The sequence below is a fragment of the Schistocerca cancellata genome, chromosome 2, assembly GCF_023864275.1.
Source record: "Schistocerca cancellata isolate TAMUIC-IGC-003103 chromosome 2, iqSchCanc2.1, whole genome shotgun sequence".
Lineage (NCBI taxonomy): Eukaryota > Metazoa > Arthropoda > Insecta > Orthoptera > Acrididae > Schistocerca > Schistocerca cancellata.
In genome coordinates this window covers 1,106,475,797-1,106,501,330 of record NC_064627.1, presented here as the reverse complement: position 1 = coordinate 1,106,501,330, position 25,534 = coordinate 1,106,475,797, and the positions used below count along the sequence as shown (strand labels likewise).

General features: G+C 44.0%; 1 protein-coding gene across 2 annotated transcripts in view; it reads left to right on the top strand.

Moving 5' to 3' along the window:
• The window catches only part of LOC126163122 (adenylyl cyclase 78C-like), an 812,464-nt gene that overhangs the window by 151,441 nt on the left and 635,489 nt on the right, over window positions 1–25,534 (top strand). For both annotated transcript variants that reach the window (XM_049920046.1, XM_049920045.1), the window contains exon 2: window positions 11,647–11,773. The gene's annotated coding sequence lies outside the window, so the exon portion shown is untranslated. The remainder of the gene's footprint in view (window positions 1–11,646; window positions 11,774–25,534) is intronic.

The following is a 25,534-nucleotide window of genomic DNA, read 5'->3' as shown; positions in this document are numbered from 1 at the left end:
CACCAAGACCAACTTTGGAAGAATCAGTGCTAAGGCAGAAATCTTGTGACAGATCTGGATGAGCTAGTATTGGCGCGTGAAGTAACGCTTCTTTCAAAGAATTGAATTCCAACTGTGCTTGTTCGTCCCAGTTCCAAATAGTATTTTTTCCAGTGAGAGAACAAAGTTTTGGTGTAACAAGAATTTGCATATTCAGAAAACGACGGTAAAAATTTACGAGACCTAGAAAACTGCGGACTTGTCTTTTTGTGGATGGAACAGGAATGGCTCTGATTGCTTCTAACTTTTCAGGATCCGGCTGAATGCCTTCAGAAGAAATAATATGTCCCAAAAACTTCACCTTTGACCTACCGAATTCAGACTTTTCCAAGTTAACTGTAATTCCATATTCTGCAAAAATACGTAACAAACTGTTGAGGATGCCGTTATGTTGTTCCCATGAAGCTTCTGCTATTAGAATATCGTCCACATATAAGGTGATGTGACGTTTTAAGAACTCAGGTAATATGGAATTTAACCCACGAATGAATGCTGCCGAAGAAATGTTCAAACCAAAAGGAAGTTTCCGAAACTGATAACAAACGCCGAAACAAAGGAAAGCTGTGTATTTTCTGCATTCTGGATGAAGTTCGATCTGATAAAAGCTGGATCTGAGATCAATGGAAGACAACACTTTTACACCATTAAAATTTTGAAGAAGTTCTTCCATCGTCTGCGGCCTGTCTGTTTCAGGAATGATGATAGTATTGATTTGTCTCGAATCTAAAACAAGCCTGATCGATCCATTCTTCTTCTCAACAACATGTAATGGGTTGTTGTATGAGCTTACTGCAGGCTCAATAATGCCCTCGACAAGCATAGATTGTATTTCTGTTCTAACACGGTCCCTATAATGCGCCGGAATTACATATGGTCTAACACAAAATTTAGTATGCTCACGAACACGAAATTGGTATTGAAACCCCTTGATTGTTCCTGTTTTGTGAGTAAAAACTGTGGAATGTGCTTGTAAAATCTCAAAAAGGTCCTGCCTATCAGTGTCATTACAATTCTCAATTGTTTGAATTTTATTCTGAATTAACTCATTAGTTTCAAATATGCCGTCGATACCATCCCTGTCAGTACTTGCAGAGTGATTGTTAGTGTCTAGTTCCGTAGAAAATTCCGAACTGTTATCTAACAGAAGGTAAAGCCGATTAATTTCCACATCATGGTTTGAGAGCCAGTCTTCAAATTTCAAAGCTATTGACATACCTTCTTTCTCTAAACTTATTTCAGCATCGTGAAAGCTTAAGATTGCTTTGTATTCATTCAAAAAGTCTACTCCCAGTATAATTTCCGTCGACAATAATGGAACAATAAGGAAGTTCATAGAGAAGCTGTGGCTTTGACAAAAGAATTCTAAGTTGGTTTGTTGGCGTACATCTACACTTTTTCCAAAGATTGCACCTTGTAATTTAATCTTACGTAACGGAAGTGTGGGGCAATCGTTCGCTTTGTTGCATTTGCTAAAAGCTGTTTCGCTAATTACTGAAATGGGACTGCCAGAGTCAAGTACTGCCGTAAATTTTACGTCATTTACAGTAATATGAATCACAGGATATGCAATGTTGTTATGTTTTACGTCGTGTTCCTGGAGTAAGATGTCCCTAATGTCTTCCATTTTTACGTAATTACTAGCTACGGCAGCTGCGTCGTCAGTTTCATAAGTACGTCTTGTGGCTGCCAGTGGTGTGAGTAATCGCCTATTGTCTCTTTGTTGGCGCACGTCGTTATTGGGATTTGGAGACCTAACTTCTACAAATTCATCGTGACGAGAGTGCTCTGCTCTGTTTAAATCTCGCCAGTTCTGATGCAATTCAGGTCTGTCGTTACGATCATATCGTCTGTCGTCATGTCGGTAGATTCCATAGTTTCTTTCTTGTCGGTCACGTGGTGGAGAATTTCTCCTTGAATCGTAACTACGCGCTGGACCGTTGCGTCTGAAGTTATTCTGTCTCCCTTGATAATAATTGTTTTGGTTTCCATATTGTCTGTTTCTCTGATTGTCTCTGTGATAGTCATTACCGCGGAAAGGTGATCTTTCCCTGTAACTATTACTCTGCCAGTGGTTATCATACGGGTGATGTCTGTTTTGGTCACGATTTACGTTGTAAGAATAGGTTTGTCATGGCCATTTATTGTTTCTGTCGTCACGGAATTGTGACGGATGTGACCTGTAGTGATTGTTTTCCTGTTTTCGCATCCCGCGACTGTCTGTGTCAATTTCCAGTTCTTGTAACAGTCCCTGAAAAGCTTCAATGTCGTCTTTGCAACGTCCTGCTAAAATAATATGTCTCAAATGTTCGGGCAGTTTAATTAAGCAAATGCGGATGAGTTCTGAGGGGCTGTATGGGTTTGATAAGTACTGATTCTTGTGCAACATGTCTTCAAAATATTTGACAAGACTGGAAAATTCAGATTGTTCAAAGTGTTTCATCATCATGATGCTATGTTTTACGCGGTCTTGTGTAGCTTGAGACCAATATGCTGAGAGGAAGGCGTGGTAAAATTCTCCTTCACTGTGACAATCGTGAATGACCGATCGCATTCTTACAGCTGGTTCATTCTCTAAGTAGCCACACATAAATTCTAACCTGTGCTCCAATGACCAGTTGGGAGGAAAGCAATGAGAGAATTGATGGAGCCACGCTTGTGGATGAATGTCGTTGGCAGAATTCTTAAATGTTTTGAATTTACGTGTAGTAATGAACAGCTTATAGTCAAAATCATCATGTCGGCGAGTCACATATCAGTCATTGTTACGTCGTTTCGGTGGTTCCATCTCAAAATTCGGTGTACCTTGCCAATTTCTTTCATAATTACCGAAATGCCCTGTGCTATTATTTTGTGGCTTTTCCGTATTTCTAAGTTCCTCTTCCCGTGTTGGAGCGCGAGTATCCTCTGAAATATGTAATTCTTGTATTACCTGTGTCAACTGATCTTGTACTTCCCGGATTTCTCTTTTGTACTGTGTGTTGATTTGATTTTGATTTTGTTTGAATTTTCTTATTTGTTCATAGTCTTCTGTGTCAGTGAAGGCTACGGGTCTTGTGTCATTCAGATCATCATCTACCTTTGTAGATAAGTTAGTGACCTGATCCGAAAGTTCAGCTACTTTCTCCGATAGTGAACACATTTCCTCAGTGTGTTTTTCTGAACCAAGTTTCAGAGTGTCCATTTGTGTTGAAATCGAATCTACTGTGTTCTTTAAGTTTTCCTGAGTTTTTGCCAGTTGCGTAACCGAATCGGTAGATGCAACTGAGTCAATTTTAGCCCACAAGGTCTCATGATTTTCATGAACAATGGTTTGCAGCTCTTTTATGGCTGCTTCATGATTCTGTAATACATTCTCATGACGCGAAAAAATAGGTTGGAAATGCTCACAAATTTGTGTTTTTACGTCATTACAGACTTTCTGACATTTCGATTCTATTTTATGTAACTCAGTAGTTAAATCTTCACGTGTTTGTTCAAGCATATGTTCCACTGAGTCTAACTTTTGAAGCTTTTGTTCCATTGTGTCTAACTTTTGAAGCTTTTGCTGTGTTTGTCTCTGATTTTGTTCCATTGTGTCTAACTTTAGAAGATTTTGTTCCATTGTGTCTAACTTTTGAAGATTTTGTCCCATCTGTCTCTGATTTTGTTCCATTTGTTGCATTAATTGCAATAATAATGTATTAGTGTCTGGAATCTGTTTCTCTATGCTTTTTGGCATTGCGTTTTCACCGGCAGCATTCACATTTTGACAAGCAGAAAATGTGTCTTGACTCATTTGAGAAAACGGTGAGGACGCAAAACCTGAATCTACAGTATTTGCAAAATTGTGTCCTGTCATTTCGGATTCCTGAGGCGAGCTGTTGCCGACCGATCGATCGATAATGCTTCCCTGATCACTACCTGTTTCACTGCCTACGCCATTGTCTGACGCCCGCTCCATTTCCCTATGCACAGTTACCAAATTACTACTTTGAATATTAGTTAACTCATTACATGGTGGGGCCAACACACTGCTTTCGTCTTCACTGTCATTTCTTAGTTTACTTTGGAGCCGAGTGTTACGTTTTTCACACGCCATTATTGTCACAATATTTCACACGATAACACAGAAAAGCACAATTTGAATAGCAAAAATAAGAGAACACATTAACAAAGCACTGAAAATAATATCTAGTTAATTGCAGCTGCGAAATACTTGGTGCAAATCTACATGCATGCCACAACGGTTTTACAGTACAACAATGAAAGGCTGCAACTACAAAGGAGATTCCCTCTACAATTACGCACTAGCAATAAACAAAATCTACACTAATTACACAAACTACAAGAAAAAAATCAGAAGATTCCAGTGAGGTATCCTAGGCTAAGGGTCGACATATGAAACGTCCCCTTAGAACAATTATACATATGAAACGTCCACTTTGAACAAATTATACAAGACTGTGCTTAACCTGGCACACAATAATTTTAGCGCAACGCAATCTGACTATCAAAATTCCCTGCAAAAGAATGGCCCTGACAAACATTAAACTACACCTTTCAGAAATCACTTACCTCACAAAAATCTTCGTTACTGGAACTACGGCAATACGGCGAGCGCCACTACTGCCAGCTAAATAAAAGATTCAAACTACTGAAGGCACTAACTACTGATAGGGATAGTTAGCAAATGAAAGATATTAATAGAGAACAAACACTGTATTTACCTTAATAGTCATCAATAGTCAGAATATATACAGCAGCTCATGACATCAATTTTTACAAATTTCAAACTCCGCCATCTCTGTCCTCACATCCACCACTGCTGGCGGCTCCCCTCCAACTGCCCAGCGCTACGCGCTGTTCGCATCAACAATGGCAGCCAACAATTCAAACTAGCCACATACTGCACACAGCACAGCCAGTGATTTTCATATAGAGAGCGCTACGTAACGTTGCCAATAAAAAACATAAACAGCAAACTTACATAAAGAAAACATAAACAGCCTACTTACATACTGCACACGTGCAAGTGCACCGCACACGTGCAGGATTCCTGCCCGCCCCTGAACTAGTGTATACCACCTGTCTGCCGCCATAGCTAAATGATTAGTACAGATGAATGCCATATGGAGGACCAGGGTTCAGTTCTCGGTACTGCCAAGGATTTTTCCTTTGTGGGAGTACTGGTATGGGGGTGCACTTAGCCTCGTGATGCCAACTGATTAGCTACCTGAATGAGAAGTAGCGGCGTCACGATCTGGAAAATCGGTAAAACGGCCGGAAGGGTGGAGCGTATTAGCATGACGCTACCAGACATAGGATGACACCGCGGCCGGTCGACATCCGTTAGGCCTTCAAGGAATCGACGAGGACCTCGTATAACGTATAAACAGAGTATATATCAACCACTGAATTGCATGCTGGTTCACCCTGAGAACGCAATACACTAGCGATTCTGCATGGCATTGATTCAACAAAACCTTGGTAAGATTACGGAGGTATTTGGCAACAAATGTCTATGCACCTATCACACAGTTCTAAATCAATGGGCAGATGCAGAACAGTGTCCCACATGTGTACCATCGAGTTCAGATTAGGTAAATATGGTGAGCAAAATACCAACGTGAGTTCAAGTTCACTGTCGTGCTCCTCAAATTACTGTAGCACAATTCCGGCCTTCTGCATGGACAGTTATCCTGGTATTGTGACCGTCAAGGAAAACATCAAGCATGAAGTGGCGTAGTCCACAGCTGGCATAGTGTCCTGAACTACTGCTACAGATCCTATGGAAGCCTAGGTGAATGTCCCGAAAAATAAGACTGCCTCACTGGTTTGCATCTACGAGCAGCCTATCGTGTGAATGATGGTGTATCTGGACACGACCATCAGTCTGGTGTAGCAACGAACGTCTTTCATCCGATTAATCATTACGTTTCCACATCCCCCTTCCTAATATCGATCCGATGCCAACTGCAATCCGCATCTGACAATGTTGTTGGGTCAACACGTGAACATAAAGCTGTCATCTGCTTCGGAGCACCATGTTGAAAAGTGGCACTGAAGGGTGCTCTTGTCCCTTCACCAGCACTGTATCATCGGGTCTTCCACAGATGTTCGCATTCGGGAGGACGACGGTTCAATCCCGCGTCCGGCCATCCTGATTTAGGTTTTCCCTGATTTCCCTAAATCACTCCAGGCAAATGCCGGGATGATTCCTCTGAAAGGGCACGGCCGACTTCCTTCCCCATCCTTCCCTAATCCGATGAGACCGATGACCACGCTGTCTGGTCTCCTTCCCCAAACAACCAACCAACCAACCAATCCACAGATGCCATTTATTCTGCTTTTCAGAGTAGACAAGCCATTGACCCTAATGTCGTTTGATGAGCCTTGTGTTCTGTATTACTTCACTCACAATGGTAAGGAGAGATGGACTACAGGGCGGTGCAGCAGCTGTCTTCGTAGAGGAGCTGGACAGGATCACAAATGATTATCGAACATGTAAATATAGTAAACAGAAGTTTTACGTAACTTGTAGCTTTCTCCAAGCATTGCAAAGAAACTTTATAAAAGCACAGACAGCAATAAAGTCCAGCTATTACAAGAAGGGACTGTAGAGCATCATGCAGCGTGAAGTTTTCACAATCAATGAATAAGCGAAGTGTTGAATGCTGTCTAAGACTGCGACTGTCGAGGGCTGAGACTGAGAGCGGGCCATGTAGCTGCTGCCGGCCATCCTACAGGGTGTTTTAAAAATGACCGGTATATTTGAAACGGCAATAAAAACTAAACGAGCAGCGATAGAAATACATCGTTTGTTGCAATATGCTTGGGACAACAGTACATTTTCAGGCGGACAAACTTTCGAAATTACAGTAGTTACAATTTTCAACAACAGATGGCGCTGCAAGTGATGTGAAAGATATAGAAGACAACGCAGTCTGTGGGTGCGCCATTCTGTACGTCGTCTTTCTGCTGTAAGCGTGTGCTGTTCACAACGTGCAAGTGTGCGATACAATAAAGGATCTGTTTGAAAAATTTCAACGGACTGGGAACGTGAGGGATGAACGTGCTGGAAAGGTAGGGCGACCGCGTACGGCAACCACAGAGGGCAACGTGCAGCTAGTGCAGCAGGTGATCCGACAGCGGCCTCGGGTTTCCGTTCGTTGTGTTGCAGCTGCGGTCCAAATGACGCCAACGTCCACGTATCGTCTCGTGCGCCAGAGTTTACACCTCTATCCATACAAAATTCAAATGCGGCAACCCCTCAGCGCCGCTACCATTGCTGCACGAGAGACATTCGCTAACGATATAGTGCACAGGATCGATGACGGCGATATGCATGTGGGCAGCATTTGGTTTACTGACGAAGCTTATTTTTACCTGGACGGCTTCGTCAATAAACAGAACTGGCGCATATGGGGAACCGAAAAGCCCCATGTTGCAGTCCCATCGTCCCTGCATCCTCAAAAAGTACTGGTCTGGGCCGCCATTTCTTCCAAAGGAATCATTGGCCCATTTTTCAGATCCGAAACGATTACTGCATCACGCTATCTGGACATTCTTCGTGAATTTGTGGCGGTACAAACTGCCTTAGACGACACTGCGAACACCTCGTGGTTTATGCAAGATGGTGCCCGGCCACATCGCACGGCCGACGCCTTTAATTTCCTGAATGAATATTTCGATGATCGTGTGATTGCTTTGGGCTATCCGAAACATACAGGAGGCGGCGTGGATTGGCCTCCCTATTCGCCAGACATGAACCCCTGCGACTTATTTCTGTGGGGACACTTGAAAGACCAGGTGTACCGCCAGAATCCAGAAACAATTGAACAGCTGAAGCAGTACATCTCATCTGCATGTGAAGCCATTCCGCCAGACACGTTGTCAAAGGTTTCGGGTATTTTCATTCAGAGACTACGCCATATTATTGCTACGCATGGTGGATATGTGGAAAATATCGTACTATAGAGTTTCCCAGACCGCAGCGCCATCTGTTGTTGAAAATTGTAACTACTGTAATTTCGAAAGTTTGTCTGCCTGAAAATGTACTGTTGTCCCAAGCATATTGCAACAAACGGTGTATTTCTATCGCTGCTCGTTTAGTTTTTATTGCCGTTTCAAATATACCGGTCATTTATGAAACACCCTGTATATTTTGGCGGTAGAGATCACTCGCAGTCGGAGCCATTAAAGGCAAGGCTCAGCGGGCATGCATCGTTGGGTCCGCTGGGTCCCTGAGCGACTGTTACAGGCGTCTGCCTGAAAAGTGCATTTCCGTTGCAGACTGTAAGATGCCACTAAGAGTGTAAAAGTCTGTGATACCACATCTTGGATGTTAAGAATTTGTAGTCCACTCCTGTTGTCACAGTATTCAACTGCTTCCCATAGATGCCTACGACGGCAATATGCTGACCAACTTCGCGATTTCCGAGGTGTGAGTCGTTCTCTGGTGCAATGACAATCTATTTCTGTCGAAGTCGTTTACATCAGTGGACTTCCCCATTTGTGGCCCATATCGTTGCTGGACGAATCTTCCATTCATGCCTCCTCTGCTTACGTACGTTCCTTCCCGCGTCTTGTGCCCCCAGCGTTGCCAAGCGGCGTTCAGTCTCCCGTAGGGCAGTGCTCATAATCTTTCGCCTATGTCTACATCTATGTAGATACTCCGAAAACCACCGTACGGTGCGTGGCGGAGTGTACTCTATACCACTACTAGTCATTTCCTTTCCTGTTCCACTCACAAATAGAACGAGGGAAACACGACTTTCTACACTCCTGGAAATGGAAAAAAGAACACAATGACACCGGTGTGTCAGACCCACCATACTTGCTCCGGACACTGCGAGAGGGCTGTACAAGCAATGATCACACGCACGGCACAGCGGACACACCAGGAACCGCGGTGTTGGCCGTCGAATGGCGCTAGCTGCGCAGCATTTGTGCACCGCCGCCGTCAGTGTCAGCCAGTTTGCCGTGGCATACGGAGCTCCATCGCAGTCTTTAACACTGGTAGCATGCCGCGACAGCGTGGACGTGAACCGTATGTGCAGTTGACGGACTTTGAGCGCTGGCGTATAGTGGGCATGCGGGAGGCCGGGTGGACGTACCGCCGAATTGCTCAACACGTGGGGCGTGAGGTCTCCACAGTACATCGATGTTGTCGCCAGTGGTCGGCGGAAGGTGCACGTGCCCGTCGACCTGGGACCGGACCGCAGCGACGCACGGATGCACGCCAAGACCGTAGGATCCTACGCAGTGCCGTAGGGGACCGCACCGCCACTTCCCAGCAAATTAGGGACACTGTTGCTCCTGGGGTATTGGCGAGGACCATTCGCAATCGTCTCCATGAAGCTGGGCTACGGTCCCGCACACCGTTAGGCCGTCTTCCGCTCACGCCCCAACATCGTGCAGCCCGCCTCCAGTGGTGTCGCGACAGGCGTGAACGGAGGGACGAATGGAGACGTGTCGTCTTCAGCGATGAGAGTCGCTTCTGCCTTGGTGTCAATGATGGTCGTATGCGTGTTTGGCGCCGTGCAGGTGAGCGCCACAATCAGGACTGCATACGACCGAGGCACACAGGGCCAACACCCGGCATCATGGTGTGGGGAGCGATCTCCTACACTGGCCGTACACCACTGGTGATCGTCGAGGGGACACTGAATAGTGCACGGTACATCCAAACCGTCATCGAACCCATCGTTCTACCATTCCTAGACCGGCAAGGGAACTTGCTGTTCCAACAGGACAATGCACATCCGCATGTATCCCGTGCCACCCAACGTGCTCTAGAAGGTGTAAGTCAACTACCCTGGCCAGCAAGATCTCCGGATCTGTCCCCCATTGAGCATGTTTGGGACTGGATGAAGCGTCGTCTCACGCGGTCTGCACGTCCAGCGCGAACGCTGGTCCAATTGAGGCGCCAGGTGGAAATGGCATGGCAAGCCTTTCCACAGGACAACATCCAGCATCTCTACGTCGTCTCCATGGGAGAATAGCAGCCTGCATTGCTGCGAAAGGTGGATATACACTGTACTAGTGCCGACATTGTGCATGCTCTGTTGCCTGTGCCTATGTGCCTGTGGTTCTGTCAGTGTGATCATGTGATGTATCTGACCCCAGGAATGTGTCAATAAAGTTTCCCCTTCCTGGGACAATGAATTCACGGTGTTCTTATTTCAATTTCCAGGAGTGTATGTATACACAGAACAACAGTGGTCCTACCACACTTCCCTGGAGCTCTCCTGACGATACCCTTGTGTCTGATAACCATTCGCCGTCGAGGACAACATACTGGGTTCTATTACTTACGAAGTCTTCGAGCCACTTACATATCTGTGAACTTATTCCATACGGTCGTACCTTAATTAACAACCTGCGATGGGGCACCGTGCGAAATGCTTTCCGGAAAGTCTGAAATATTGAATCTGCTGTGCGTGAGATTCGCTACAAATGCAGTCTAGGTAAGGCACCAATGGCGTAGAGTGCTTGAAAACCGAATTGGGATTACATCAGGGCCTGGTGACTTACCTTCTTTCATATCTTTCAAATTTTGCTCTACGTCAGGGATGCTTATTACTGTGTCATTTATTCGGGACTCTGTCCAATGGCCAAACGAAGGTATTTTTGTTTGATTCTCCTGCGTGAACGATTTCTTGAACGTGAAATTTAAAATTTCAGCTTGTAAGTAGGCTGTTTAGGTTTTTTTAATTGGTAACGCCACCTCTGTATGAAAATCACTGGCTGTGCTGTGTGCAGTCTGTGGCTGCTTTGCATTGTTGTAATACTCGCCATTGTAGTGTTAGGCAGCTGGATGTGAACAGCGCGTAGCGTTGCGCAGTTGGAGGTTAGCCGCCAGCAGTGGTGGATGTGTGCAAGGAAATGGCGGAGTTTTGAAATTACATATATTATGACTTTTGATGATATTAAGGTAAATACATTGTTTGTTCTCTATTAAAATCTTTCATTTGCTAACTATCCCTATCAGTAGTTAGTGCCTTTCGTAGTTTGAATCTTTTATTTAGCTGGCAATAGTGGCGCTCGCTGTATTGCAGTAGTTCGAGTAACGAAGATTTTTTTGAGGTATGTGATTTGTGAAAGGTATAGTTTAATGTTAGTCAGGGCCATTCTTTTGTAGGGATTTTTGAAAGTCAGATTGCGTTGCGCTAAAAATATTGTGTCAGTTTAAGCACAGTCGTGTATAATTTTTCTAAGGGGACGTTTCAAGCTTTCGTTTTGGTATCTTCGACTGCCGCACCAGACCGGCCAATCAGGGACTGAATGAAAACGTTAGACCCGCTTAGCGATAATACGTAGGAGCAGTAGCAGGATGCTCTGCCTATGCGGTAGAGTTGTGCTTTAGCAACAGACCAGACGGTAGAATATCTATTCGGAAATCATACTATCAGCGACAACGAATGAGTAAGTCACTGTGTAGTGCGCGGACAACACAGTGATTAAGCCAACTACTGGCAATTGGGTGGAAATCCAGATGTGACTCCCAGTGTGGAAAAAAAAATTTTTGAATTTTCCTAAGGCTTTCATAGAAATGTTACTCTGTAGTGACGCTGAACACTGCAGTGCTCCATTTGACGCCCAACTTGTGCTGTTTTGTGTTCGCAGCACTGTTCCGAACCAGACGGGGACTCCCCAGCAGCTGGTGACGCTGCTGTTGCCGTTGAGGCGACCAGCCCAGCAGGTGATGGCGATCCTGAAGACCCTCTTGCTGCCACCACGTTGTCAGCCGCAGGTGAGTACCCTCAAATAGTGCATGTTCTATCGCTGCCCACCTGGAATACTCACTGGTCACTCACAGTGTTATGACAATTCCTGTATATTACGACCAGCATGTTTATCTTACCTATATGTCATGTGATTCTGTACGTAATGTAGGCCGGCCGCTATGACCGAGCGGTTCTGGGCACTTCAGTCCGGAACCGTGCTGCTGCTACGGTCGCAGGTTCGAATCCTGCCTCGGGGCTGTCCTTAGGTTAGTTAGGTTTAAGTAGTTCTAAGTCTAGGGGACTGATGACCTCAGATGTTAAGTCCCATAGTGCTTAGAGCCATTTGAACGAAAGGTACATTAAGTCAGTTATTAGTTGAAGCCAGTCTCATCCGATTTCCACTGCTGCTGTGGAAGGAGTCCCATAATCACTTTATTAGTATAAAATTGAATAGAATGTGGCAATTTCGTTCCGACTCGTCCTTGGATTTAGCGTGGCGTCACGCGATTCTGTTCGTGGGTGGAGTCAAAATCCAGACGCTCCTACGTGACGCATCGTATGCTCCTGAGCTTTCATAGGTAATGTTATTTGCTATATCTCTGCCCTACTGTTGTTGTTGTTGTGGTCTTCAGCCCTGAGACTGGTTTGATGCAGCTCTCCATGCTACTCTATCCTGTGCAAGCTCCTTTTTCTCCCAGTACCTACTGCAGCCTACATCCTTCTGAATCTGCTTAGTGTATTCATCTCTTGGTCTCCCTCTACGATTTTTACCCTCCACGCTGCCCTCCAATACTAAATTGGTGATCCCTCGATGTCTCAGAACATGTCCTACCAACCGATCCCTTCTTCTAGTCGAGTTGTGCCACAAGCTCCTCTTCTCCCCAAATCTATTCAATACCTCCTCATTAGTTATGTGATCTACCCATCTAATCTTCAGCATTCTTCTGTAGCACCACATTTCGAAAGCTTCTATTCTCTTCTTGTCTAAACTATTTATCGTCCACGTTTCACTTCCATACATGGCTACACTCCATACAAATACTTTCAGAAACGACTTCCTGACATTTAAATCTATACTCGATTTAACAAATTTTTCTTCTTCAGAAACGCTTTCCTTGCCATTGACATTCTGCATTTTATATCCTCTCTACTTCGACCATCATCAGTTATTTTGCTCCCCAAATAGCAAAACTCCTTTACTACTTTAAGTGTCTCATTTCCTAATCTAATTCCCTCAGCATCACCCGACTTAAATTCGACTACATTCCATTATTCTCGTTTTCCTTTTGTTGATGTTCATCTTATACCCTCCTTTCAAGACACTGTCCATTCCGTTCAACTGCTCCTCCAAGTCCTTTGCTGTCTCTGACAGAATTGCAATGTCATCGGCGAACCTCAAGGTTTTTATTTCTTCTCCATGGGTTTTAATACCTACTCCGAATTTTTCTTTTGTTTCCTTTATTTCTTGCTCAATATACAGATTGAATAACATCGGGGATAGGCTACAACCCTGTCTCACTCCCTTCTCAACCACTGCTTCCTTTTCATACCCCTCGACCCTTATAACTGCCATCTGCTTTCTGTACAAATTGTAAATAGCCTTTCGCTCCCTGTATTTCACCCCTGCCACCTTCAGAATTTGAAAGAGAGTATTCCAGTCAACATTGTCAAAAGCTTTCTCCAAGTCTACAAATGCAAGAATCGTAGGTTTGCCTTTCCTTAATCTTTCTTCTAAGATAAGTCGTAGGGTCAGTATTGCCTCACGTGTTCCAATATTTCTACGGAATCCAAACTGATCTTCAAATGGTTCAAATGGCTCTGAGCACTATGGGACTTAACATCTATGGTCATCAGTCCCCTAGAACTTAGAACTACTTAAACCTAACTAACCTAAGGACAGCACACAACACCCAGCCATCAGAGAAAATCCCTGACTCCGCCGGGAAAAAAAAAACTGATCTTCGCCGAGGTCGGTTTCTACTAGTTTTTCCGTTCGTCTGTAAAGAATTCGCGTTAGTATTTTGCAGCTGTGACTTATTAAACAGATAGTTCGGTAATTTTCACATCTGTCAACACTTGCTTTCTTTTGGATTGGAATTATTATATTCTTCTTGAAGTCTGAGGGAATTTCGCCTGTCTCATACATCTTGCTCACCAGATGGTAGACGACTCAGGTCTTTCAGTGCTCTGTCAAACTCTTCACGCAGACCCTCTACATGCTCCTTCCACCTTTCTGCTATCCCTTCTTTGCTTAGAACTACGTTTCCATCTGAGCTCTTGATATTCATGCAAGTGGGTCTCCTTTCTCCAAAGGTCTCTTTAATTTTCCTGTAGGCAGTATCTATCTTACCCCTAGTGAGATAAGCCCTACTACTCAGTCTAAATACGAGTCGATAACAAAGATGTGACTATTGAAACAGGGTTCGATTTATCTCTCCTTTTCTTGTTTTGCCAACAACCTTACCACAGTGGTAACACCGCTTCCCGACAGGTCTCTGAAGTTAAATGCTGTCTGGCTGGGCTCACACTTGGATGGGTTACCATCCGGTCTTCCAAGCGCTGTTGGCAAGCGGGGTGGACTTAGTCCTTGTGAGATAAAGTGAGGAGCTACTTGGTTGAGAAGTAACGGCTCCCATCTCGTAAACTGACATACAGCTGGGAGTGCGGTACTGTTGGGCCTTCATGACCTGCTCGGGCGAAGTTTAGTTTTAGAGTACTAAAATTTTAGTATTCACATATAAAGTTTTTAAACTTTTCAGGATTGTTATTCTTCTTGATTTATTGTTCTATGATGTTCACCTGAATATGTGGCTTTTAGTGCCACGAAACCGGTGTTGGCCCAACAATAAAGGATTAAACACAACTGAAGCGGTTTACTAATACCCAAGATGACTACCCATATCTGTTACCCTACCTACAAGGTCTTCTGCACTTCTACATTGATTTTTGTTATTGTGTGTCTTAGCCCTTCTGCCCCCGTCATATTAGAATGGAAAGCTGTGATGGTTCCGGATCATTTTAAAGTACTATTTTCTCGGATTGTGGGGGGGGGGGGGAGGAGGAGAGGTCAACAGTTTTCTACTAGTTTGACGTAGCCTGCCACAACTTCCTCATCTGTTCCAACCCATTCATTCCTCAATTATTTGTTGACTATATTCAAATCGTTTTTTTTTTTCCCCACACAGTTCTCACCCTGTACCTCTCCATCGAGTACCACGTAGTACGCCGATGCCTTCTCGTATGTTGTCGCATGTCCTGTCGTTCTGTCCCTTCTTCTTGTCAATTTTTTTCTGAATTTTCCTCTTTTCGCCAGTTCTGCAGAGAACTCCACATTTCTCATCTTAAATCAGTCCACCTAATTTTCAGTATCCGTCTACAGCATCACATCTCAAACAGTTTGATGCTCTTCTTTCCTGTCTTCTCACAGTCAAAGATGCATTACCTTACAATGGCGTGCTCAAAACGAACATTCTCATAAATTTCTTCTTAAAATTAAGGCCAACGTTTGATACTAGTAGACTTATTTTGGCTAATTTAGCATATATTATTTGGCTGTCTATCTAGTCACCACATTAGTCAGTCGATGTTGTGATAAAATCCCATGGCTGGACAAAAGCATGTTGACGCCGCGAGAAATGAATACTGAACTCAAATGCAGATGCTAACCAAGCTCGCAGGCTGCACTGTTGTATTTAACCACGAGTGGCACCTGTGCATGGCCAGAACAGTATTCTGTGTTGTCGTGAGTGCATTACGTCGGAGCTAAGTAAATTTTAACGTGAGCAAATTGTTGATGTTCGTATGGTGGGCTCTTCCGTAACCAAGGGAGCTGAAATGTTTGGTGTTTCAAGAGGCACCATATCGAAGATTTATACAGCATATTGGGAAAGCGGAAGATGTTGAGTGATCGAGGCAGACGCTCACTGAAGAGAATTTCGACGAGAAATAAGATGACGAGAACTGAAAAAGTCATTCCAGAGCGGAATGTTGTGTCAGCAGATCACGAAGGGACCTCCATAAGCAGGGCGAGCTGGAATTCCGAAACCAGATGTCCATAAGAGGAAGACGTGGTGCCGAACGCAACAAAACCACTGTTTCCAACTTCTGGTCGAGAATACGTCCCAAGAGTGGAATATGGCGTGGTTCGGTGATGATTTGGGCAGAGATATCGAGGTCCTCCATGGGTCTCTTGGTGGCTGTGTAATGTTGCTATGCTGTCCAGGATTATGGGACGGTTTTGGCTGATCAGATCCATCTCAGGCTACGAAGTTTGTTCCCCAACTGTGATTCTGTATTCCAAGACAATAGGAAACCTGCTCACACGTCTCGCATCGTCAAGTACTTCGGACTTCTTTTGTCTGCATTGGCCACAACAGTCACTAGAGTTCAATTCTATCGCTCTATCTATCGCTTGCGCCTTTGTCCCGCATTTTGCGCGGGGGTTGGCGTGGTTAAATCTGATTTGGCATGGTTAATTTGAAGGGGTTGCCGTATGCCCGTCCTGCCGCCACCCTGTACCCTCCAGGATAGAATCAGAGTGCCCCATCTGTCTGCATCTAGTGTAAATCATGGAAAAGTGCGGATGTGTTTCAAATGTCTGCGAGTCGTGGGACTGAGGCGGGACGTGAGGACCAGTCCGGTATTCACCCAGCGGATGTGGAAAACCGCCTAAAAACCACATCCAGGCTGGCCTGCTCACCGGCCCTCGTCGTTAATCCGGCGGGCGGATTCGATCCGGGGTCGGCGCGCCTACCCGAGTCCAGGAAGCAGCGCGTTAGCGCTCTCAGCTAACCAGGCGGGACTGTCACTAGAGTTCAATATTACTGACCATTTGTGTCCTACTTCGGAGAGAAGAGAGCGTCGTCGCTATCCACCTCCATCATCGTTGGCTGGACGTGCCAGTATTTTGCAGGAAGAATTCTATAAAATTCCCTTGACCACAATAGAGGGCCTGCATTTATCCATTCCGAGGCGATTAGAAACTATTCTGAATGTCGAAGATTTTCCTACACGTATTGTGTTTTTTGGCGTAACCGTATTTTTCTCCATCTCCTGTATAAGATCGATTACAAACATTTGATTTATATTTAATCCATTGCTTTATATGGTAGTCTCTCTGTTGTTCATAACCTAAACTTTCTCTTCCAGCTCTTTTTATGAAATTCTATTTAATTGTATTTATCAACTTTCTTCTCGTAATTCAGCTTTGTACATTTGGTTGTCCTTTTAGAAATTATCCCCAGGACTGTTAAAATTATTGGAGCGCAGAATGCTAAGCACAGTGACATAATAGATTTTGTGGAGGATAGCTCCCATGAACTAATTCGACAGAGCCTGGTATGAGAGCACTGCCTAATATTCTCAAGCAATTCGGGTATACAATTTTAAGTACTGTGACCTCCCTTTTTTGGCCCTCTCTTCCTTTTCTTCTCTCTCTTTTCACTTCCTTCTTTCTTCATCGCACGGCGGCTATATCTCAGGGTTTTCAACACAAAAAGGGGGGGGGGGGGGGAGAAACGGGGCACATGTGTGTGGTTGATCATGATGACGTAGTGTATGTGTGAGTGTGACCCTTATCTCCGTTTTGAGAAGATTAATAACTGAAGCAAAAACATTCCTCTAAAGGTAAGTGCTCTCTATTTGAAAAAAAGATAAATAGCAGTGTAGACTATAATGTCTATCGTTCTACCAAACTGAAAGAACACGACACAGTTTGTAAAGTTTCAACTTTGGATGACGTTTATTGATCCCAAGGAGCTGAAACAAAACTCTTCCGTTCCAAATGTCATTCACAAAAAGGGTAGTTAGTTTTCTGGTGTGTGTGTGTAGTGGTCACTAATGATTGAACTGATCGTTCCGGTAATTCTATCACAATTATTATCGGTTGCTAAGCAACGTATCAACTAGCTGACTGTTCTGTCGTATTCCTGTCGTATTCAAACCGTAAATCAACTTGCTTGAAGCATCAAGAACACTTAATAACCCTTCCGATAATTCTTTGATAATTATTATGAAGTTAATGTCAATAAATCACGGTCACTGTCACTTAATCCTTCAAGTTGTAACCCCCCCCCTCACTTATCGACCTTAATGACACTGAAAAATTAAACCGCGTGTACCTAATGGAAATTTGGGAAAAGCAATCGTCACCGAAGTTAATCTGTCGGTAAAGTGGGAGGAAAGGGTTACATCTAAATGAAAGGAAAAATGCAAATGAAACTGGTGGAAATTAATTTTGAAAAGGGGTAAAGTTAATAAAGAAAGTAAGTGTGCGGCCGTTACGTTAACAATTAACTAGCTGTAATTAGATATTTGAGATTTAGGGGAATTACGGTCGCCAGTCCTATGGACAATTACTATAGTAACTGAAAAAGAAAGGTTATTACACATATAATTAGCACTAGAAGCGTGGCAACTGAAGGTTGACACGTGCAGTGTGAAAACTGAAAGTTTGTCAGAAGTAATAAATTTCGCTACATTCTGACTTAATTTAGCAAAAGAATTAATAAAACAGGAAAATCGAAAGTTAATTTAGTGACTGAAGTTAAAAGTGAGCTTTCTTTCGAAAGCACATCGAAATTCAGTAAAATACGGTTAGTCTTGGACTACCTCAACAATCACTTCAAAAGCTACTTGAATCTACGCAATTTACAAATAAGAGATTTAACTTTGAACTTGAATTAAATTATTCTGAACAATTAACAGTAGTAAAATTTAGTACGTACCAAGCTGAGCTGCAGTCACAGGTAAGCTAAAATACGGTAACAAAACTCGCACTCTTAATTTGTGCTTGTGTAATCTAAATATTGTAGGCAGCTATGAATGCCTTAACTGAACTTTGAAATTAAAGCAGTGAAATCGAATTATATTTGAATTTCAAAGACACTCGGGTTCATTCCGGAAAAGGAAGGGACCCTGCTTGGTAATGCAATTGGGACAATGAGCAAATAATGTTCATGCTAAGTTGCTGTAATTATAGTTACGAAAATGGTACAGTATGAAAAGCTGAGGTCTGCCATACAGTTCTAAAACTTTACGTGCTTCCAGTCTTCCTTGTTGGTTGATTGAAGGTTTGAAGCCGTCGATCGAGGAGGTGGCGACTGTCACTCATTGTCGGCCGTCGCTGTTGCAGAAGCTGGATATTGGCGCGCCTTCTTCTCGACACGGCCACCAGACGAAACGGGCTCTTGATGTGCGCCAGCTAATGCTTCCCGTCCGCGACACCGTGTCAGAAACTATCATCGCGAGTCGAGCGCAATTACATGCTGCCAAACCCCGAAAGCGCGGCAACTCACGGGAGCGTCACACAACATACCTGCCCCACTGCACTACTCCAGCCAGACTCACTCTCTGCCCGCGCTCCACGCGCCAGAGTTAACACTATCAAAGATCCTACACACCCTGGTTCTCCACACGACCTGTCGACGTATTAATTCGATAGCATAGTTTTCCCTAGGCAAGACCCAGTGTAAAAATACAAATAATATTTACAAAACAACCAATTATATATCGATATAAATGCATAAATATATATATACAAACAGTAAAACAATTACAATATATAAAGAGACAGAAACGTCATATCTTGAGGTAACAAAATAAGGAAAAATTTATAGTACAGTAGATGGAAACAGGAGAATATGCATTTCCGGAGTTACAAAGTGACTGTAACGCGCCATAGCCTACCGCGTATCTCAAACTTCGCGCTGATATTTCAAAGTCCGCGCTCGAGTTGTTTGTAACAAAGTTTGGCCGGGCTTCCCTAGAATAGTTTTTAAACCAATTCCGGGTAGTGAATTATCAGTTCTATGTCCATCCACAAAAATTCCAGAAGACCCACACTCGATTACCACTTGCCCGCGCACTCGAGCAACTCAGAAGGTATTATCCTTCGCAAAGAGAAAAAATATTGCGATCTGCTATGTCAAAACACATTTATATCTATCTCATAAAGACTCATCACCTATTGATCCTAAAAGATATTGTGTTTAGTTAAATTCTTTACTCCATAAATAATTAATAAAATTTAGAAATGATTTACATGTATAATGTGTCAATCACTCATCAAAGATTTCACAACAAAAAAATCTCGACTTGAGATGACGTCATGGGCTACCATCTGTTTTGACTCTCCTACTCTCACGTGACACAACGTACACTCCTGGAAATTGAAATAAGAACACCGTGAATTCATTGTCCCAGGAAGGGGAAACTTTATTGACACATTCCTGGGGTCAGATACATCACATGATCACACTGATAGAACCACAGGCACATAGACACAGGCAACAGAGCATGCACAATGTCGGCACTAGTACAGTGTATATCCACCTTTCGCAGCAATGCAGGCTGCTATGCTCCCATGGAGACGATCGTAGAGATGCTGGATGTAGTCCTGTGGAACGGCTTGCCATGCCATTTCCACCTGGCGCCTCAATTGGACCAGCGTTCGCGCTGGACGTGCAGACCGCGTGAGACGACGCTTCATCCAGTCCCAAACATGCTCAATGGGGGACAGATCCGGAGATCTTGCTGGCCAGGGTAGTTGACTTACACCTTCTAGAGCACGTTGGGTGGCACGGGATACATGCGGATGTGCATTGTCCTGTTGGAACAGCAAGTTCCCTTGCCGGTCTAGGAATGGTAGAACGATGGGTTCGATGACGGTTTGGATGTACCGTGCACTATTCAGTGTCCCCTCGACGATCACCAGTGGTGTACGGCCAGTGTAGGAGATCGCTCCCCACACCATGATGCCGGGTGTTGGCCCTGTGTGCCTCGGTCGTATGCAGTCCTGATTGTGGCGCTCACCTGCACGGCGCCAAACACGCATACGACCATCATTGGCACCAAGGCAGAAGCGACTCTCATCGCTGAAGACGACACGTCTCCATTCGTCCCTCCATTCACGCCTGTCGAGACACCACTGGAGGCGGGCTGCACGTTGTTGGGGCGTGAGCGGAAGTCGTCCTAACGGTGTGCGGGACCGTAGCCCAGCTTCATGGAGACGGTTGCGAATGGTCCTCGCCGATACCCCAGGAGCAACAGTGTCCCTAATTTGCTAGGAAGTGGCGGTGCGGTCCCCTACGTCACTGCGTAGGATCCTACGATCTTGGCGTGCATCCGTGCGTCGCTGCGGTCCGGTCCCAGGTCGACGGGCACGTGCACCTTCCGCCGACCACTGGCGACAACATCGATGTACTGTGGAGACCTCACGCCCCACGTGTTGAGCAATTCGGCGGTACGTCCACCCGGCCTCCCGCATGGCCACTATACGCCCTCGCTCAAAGTCCGTCAACTGCACATACGGTTCACGTCCACGCTGTCGCGGCATGCTACCAGTGTTAAAGACTGCGATGGAGCTCCGTATGCCACGGCAAACTGGCTGACACTGACGGCGGCGGTGCACAAATGCTGCGCAGCTAGCGCCATTCGACGGCCAACACCGCGGTTCCTGGTGTGTCCGCTGTGCCGTGCGTGTGATCATTGCTTGTACAGCCCTCTCGCAGTGTCCGAAGCAAGTATGGTGGGTCTGACACACCGGTGTCAATGTGTTCTTATTTCAATTTCCAGGAGTGTATATAGGACTGTAATGGACATCCCCACAACTTTATTCCTTAAAGATTTCGAGGGTTATTCGGACGATTACCCGTGTAATGCTACAGTACAAAGTCAATACACCTTGTTTCAGTTACAATGCGTCGATAACTTACAAAATATTTCCACTTCGCAAAATCCGAGTCCAGATTTGTAATCGGTTAAGGCTTGTAAATTTTACTTTGCCTTTAGCACTTCGATGTCAGTAACTTATTGTATCATCGGGTTTCTGCCGGTTATTGGCGAAAGACGCGAATAACCGGCAGAAACCCGATTAATCAACATTACAACGCCTCGCCGAGAAAGCCTGAAGAATTACATATTATATCATGTTACTGATGGGAACTCACTAAACACCAATTAAAACAATGTATAATTTCCAGAAAAATCTATGTACCGGATGTTTCACCTGTGGTCGTTAGGAGCATTCTCTCTGGTGTTTTGGCAGATATTTGCAGTTTCGTTGTTGTAACGTGTGGCCGGTGTCAGTCCAAACAAATCCTGCTCGCCACATTTTTCACACGACGCCAAGCGTCAACGGAATGCGTAGATTTGTTTCTCGTTTCAACGAAACTGATTTTTAAATCGGAATTTTACGTTCCCGTTCAATAGAGCGCTACCAGTTAAGTCTAGTGCGATACTCGTTTTACCGACATGTATTTACAGGGACAGAAAAACACGGAGTATAGCCAATACTCCAACAGCGACTGAGCAGCACTGGTTATTCCTCGTCTTTTACTGTTCCTCTTGATATACATTGACGAAACGAATATCGCACTAGACAAATTGGGACCTTTCTGTCGAATGATCACGTGAAATTCCACTCTAAAAATCATTTATTTGTAACAGGAAATAAACCGACACTCTCCATCGCCGCTGGACTTCGAATGAAAGACGTGATGGGTTGGCTATTTGTTTGGGCTGATTCCAGCTACACGTTGCGAAAACAAAACCGCAGATATCTGCCGAAACACCTGAGAAAATGCGGTTGACAACTCTTAAGGCAGACACCCTGTACATACAAAATAGAAGGTGTTCGTTTTAACATGAGGCAACTAATATTTCCAAATCGGCGCATTGTAAGAAAAAATGTTCTAGATGACAAATTGATATTATTAAGGAAGACATCTGGCTGTGCTACAACTGGCCACGTCCTGACCACCCCTCGTACGTGAGCGGGGTCTGCTTTGTAGTTTCAAATTGGAATCCCACCCCCCTCCATTGTATTCTGTATTCTGTTTTTGTGGCAAAAAACACATATACTGTTTATTCAAAGCATTGTTTCTCATTCGTGACAGATGGCGCTGTAGTCGAGAAATATAAGGAGTGCCGGTTTTTGCAATTAAGGACCGACGCATTTCATTCACGATTGAATTTTAGACTTTTGCGTACTAACGGTTGATATTTATGTCGAAATTTACATTGGTGTTATAAATTTGACGGCACAGTACAATACGGTTGGCCGTTTCAATATCAGGTTAGAAACTACATTTAGCGTGATCCAGCAACAACGACGTGGATGATCCGATCAGGATGCTTGATTTCAGGAGGAGGGAGAGATTAGTGTTTAACCTCCCGTCGACAACGAGGTCATTAGAGATGGAGCACAAGCTCGGATTAGGGAAGGATAGGGAAGGAAACCGGCCGTGCTCTTTCTAAGGAACCATCCCGGCATTTGCCTGAAGTGATTTATGGAAATCACGGAAAACCTAAATCAGGATGGCGGGACGCGGGATTGAACCGTCGTTCTCCCGAATGCGAGCCCAGTGTGCTAACCACTGCGCCACCTCGCTCGGTTTGCTTGATTTCAGTAAATCTCCTTGCCTCTCACCATAAATGCAATTCACAATAAATGCTCAAACTGAAGAGTTCCCATTTCGGTAAATTTATTATTTCGTAGGTGGAATGTATGTATACCACTTACCCACAGATTACAAAAACCTCGTAAAATTTACGATGACAGTTGGTACCAATTCACAGTTCCCGCCAATCAGGTATTTTCAGTATGGGGCGTAAAACAGGATATTTTGTCCGTATTTGGTAAATGACATACCACTGGAGAGCTTATAATGTTAATCAGCTGATGTATAAACTATAAATACGACTTTCTTTGAACAAAATATGGACTAGTAAAATATAGGATAGCTTAGTAGCAATGTAACATTTTCCCCTTCAGGGCTCTATAGTTAAAAGCAAGTATGGTGGAATGTTTGTGCAAGCATCTCTGATACGTTCTATAATGTTCTGTCGAGTAGTTTGTACTTCTGCATACGCTATCAGCGTGCGAGTTACGGCGGTTGGATGGAAACACACGAAACACACACCCAGAACAATGACGTTTTTGGTGACGTTCGAGGGCGACCACCGAAGCTGAAGCATTCAGATGATTTGGGGGCTCACCATAATCAACCCATTAGGGTGCGGAAAACTACGATACCATACAAGTAGCTTGTTTTCCCGAAATTTTAATATCTAGCCATATTATTTGTGTAGTAGAATCAAATTTACAACACTAAAGTATGTCTTAAACATAAATATAAGCAGGTAGAACACAAGGGTATACATGTATATCGTAAATGGAACGCAGAATCAAATGAGTCGGTTCTTAATTGCAAAACGAGGCACACCCAATATTTGTCGGTTACGACGCCCTTTACTACAAATGGCACAAATGGCAACCAACTGTTTCAGTGACCGTACGTATTTTTAGGCGTATAATCCGGAAATGAAATGAAAATGCGGGGGTCGCCATTGGAAAGTACAAAATTGACCTCGCCCACGTAGGAGGGGTGCTTAGGAGGAAGCCACCCGTAGCTCAGACAGATGTCCCCTTTATCGGTATTAACTTTACATTTATAACTGTTTTTTCGTACGATGCGTCGATTTCGAGATATGTAGTTGTCTCAAGTTAAAACAGACACCCTGCGTATATACAGGGCGACTCTTATTAAAGATTAAAACACCTGAAGCGACAGAGCTGACTCAGACAGTTAAATATAATTGTCAATTATCCCCGTATGACCGTGGGCCCACGTGCACGGCTTTAGCACGTGAGACTCAGAGTTCGAGTCTTGCGTCTGGCAGGCAGTATTTTTGTCACTGCGTTAGACTGTTATGTATTTATATTTAGGGAAGGTTTATTATATATTTGCCGGTCTCGCAGTCTCCTCTGGTTTGTTGCAACGTACTGTACTACAAAACTCTGCCGTATTGCGTCACAAGTAATAGAATATAAGCTTCTCAGTTGCGTCGTTTCCATTTAATGACGTACGTTCTCTATACTACACAATGCCTGTAAACAAAAACAAAAAGGGACAAAAGGAGACACACAATAAGAACAGTTCTTACTTGGTTAAAACGAGAACATTAATTTTGTAACTTCTACAACGGTTCACGTTTACGAAAGGTGTTCGAAATTTACACTGTTGGCAAGTATTACATAGCTCAGTCATCACTTCGCGCTCAAACCTAACCGCTGGTCGCGTCATATGTTCAAAATTTCTCATCAGTTTTTGTGGTATTTCATGACATTTCCGCCCCCATGTGTGTGCGATTAAATTACTTGTCTCAGCGTCATCTACGTCTAATTGCCCTGTATTTGGACGTGTTTTTGGGCGGTTTCCCACTAAGTGAACAACAGATTAGTATCCATATCCCTTTTCAATTACATGATTTGGCCAACATTTCAAAAAATTAGAAATCTTTGGTTTACTTACATATGAATAGCACCACCGACAAACAGTTGATGTATACATATTCCGACCTGAGTGGGGGGGGGGGATGAAGGGTGGTGACAAGAGGGGCGTGTGCCAACACCTTCAATCAACCATGCCAGACCCGTTACTAAACAAGCTGATGCAGCAAAATGACGTAAGAATAATAAGTAGAAGAAGATATCTAAAAACTTAAAATATAATTTCCTAAAAACCAACTAAAATCGTGAGGGGACTCAATAGTAAATTTAAGGCCGGGAGAGCTGGACATACAGCCCGATACCGATCCGGCGATGACGAACAGTTTAGTTTTACAGAAGTTATTGGTACCAGAGAGGCAATTCTGATGTAGCGGTTGATAATGGAAGCAAGAATAATGAAAAATCAAGAAACGTTCATAAGATTCGTCGACCCAGAAAAAGCATTTGACACTGTAAAGATGTCCGAAATTCTAGGAAAATAGGGATAAGCTATAAG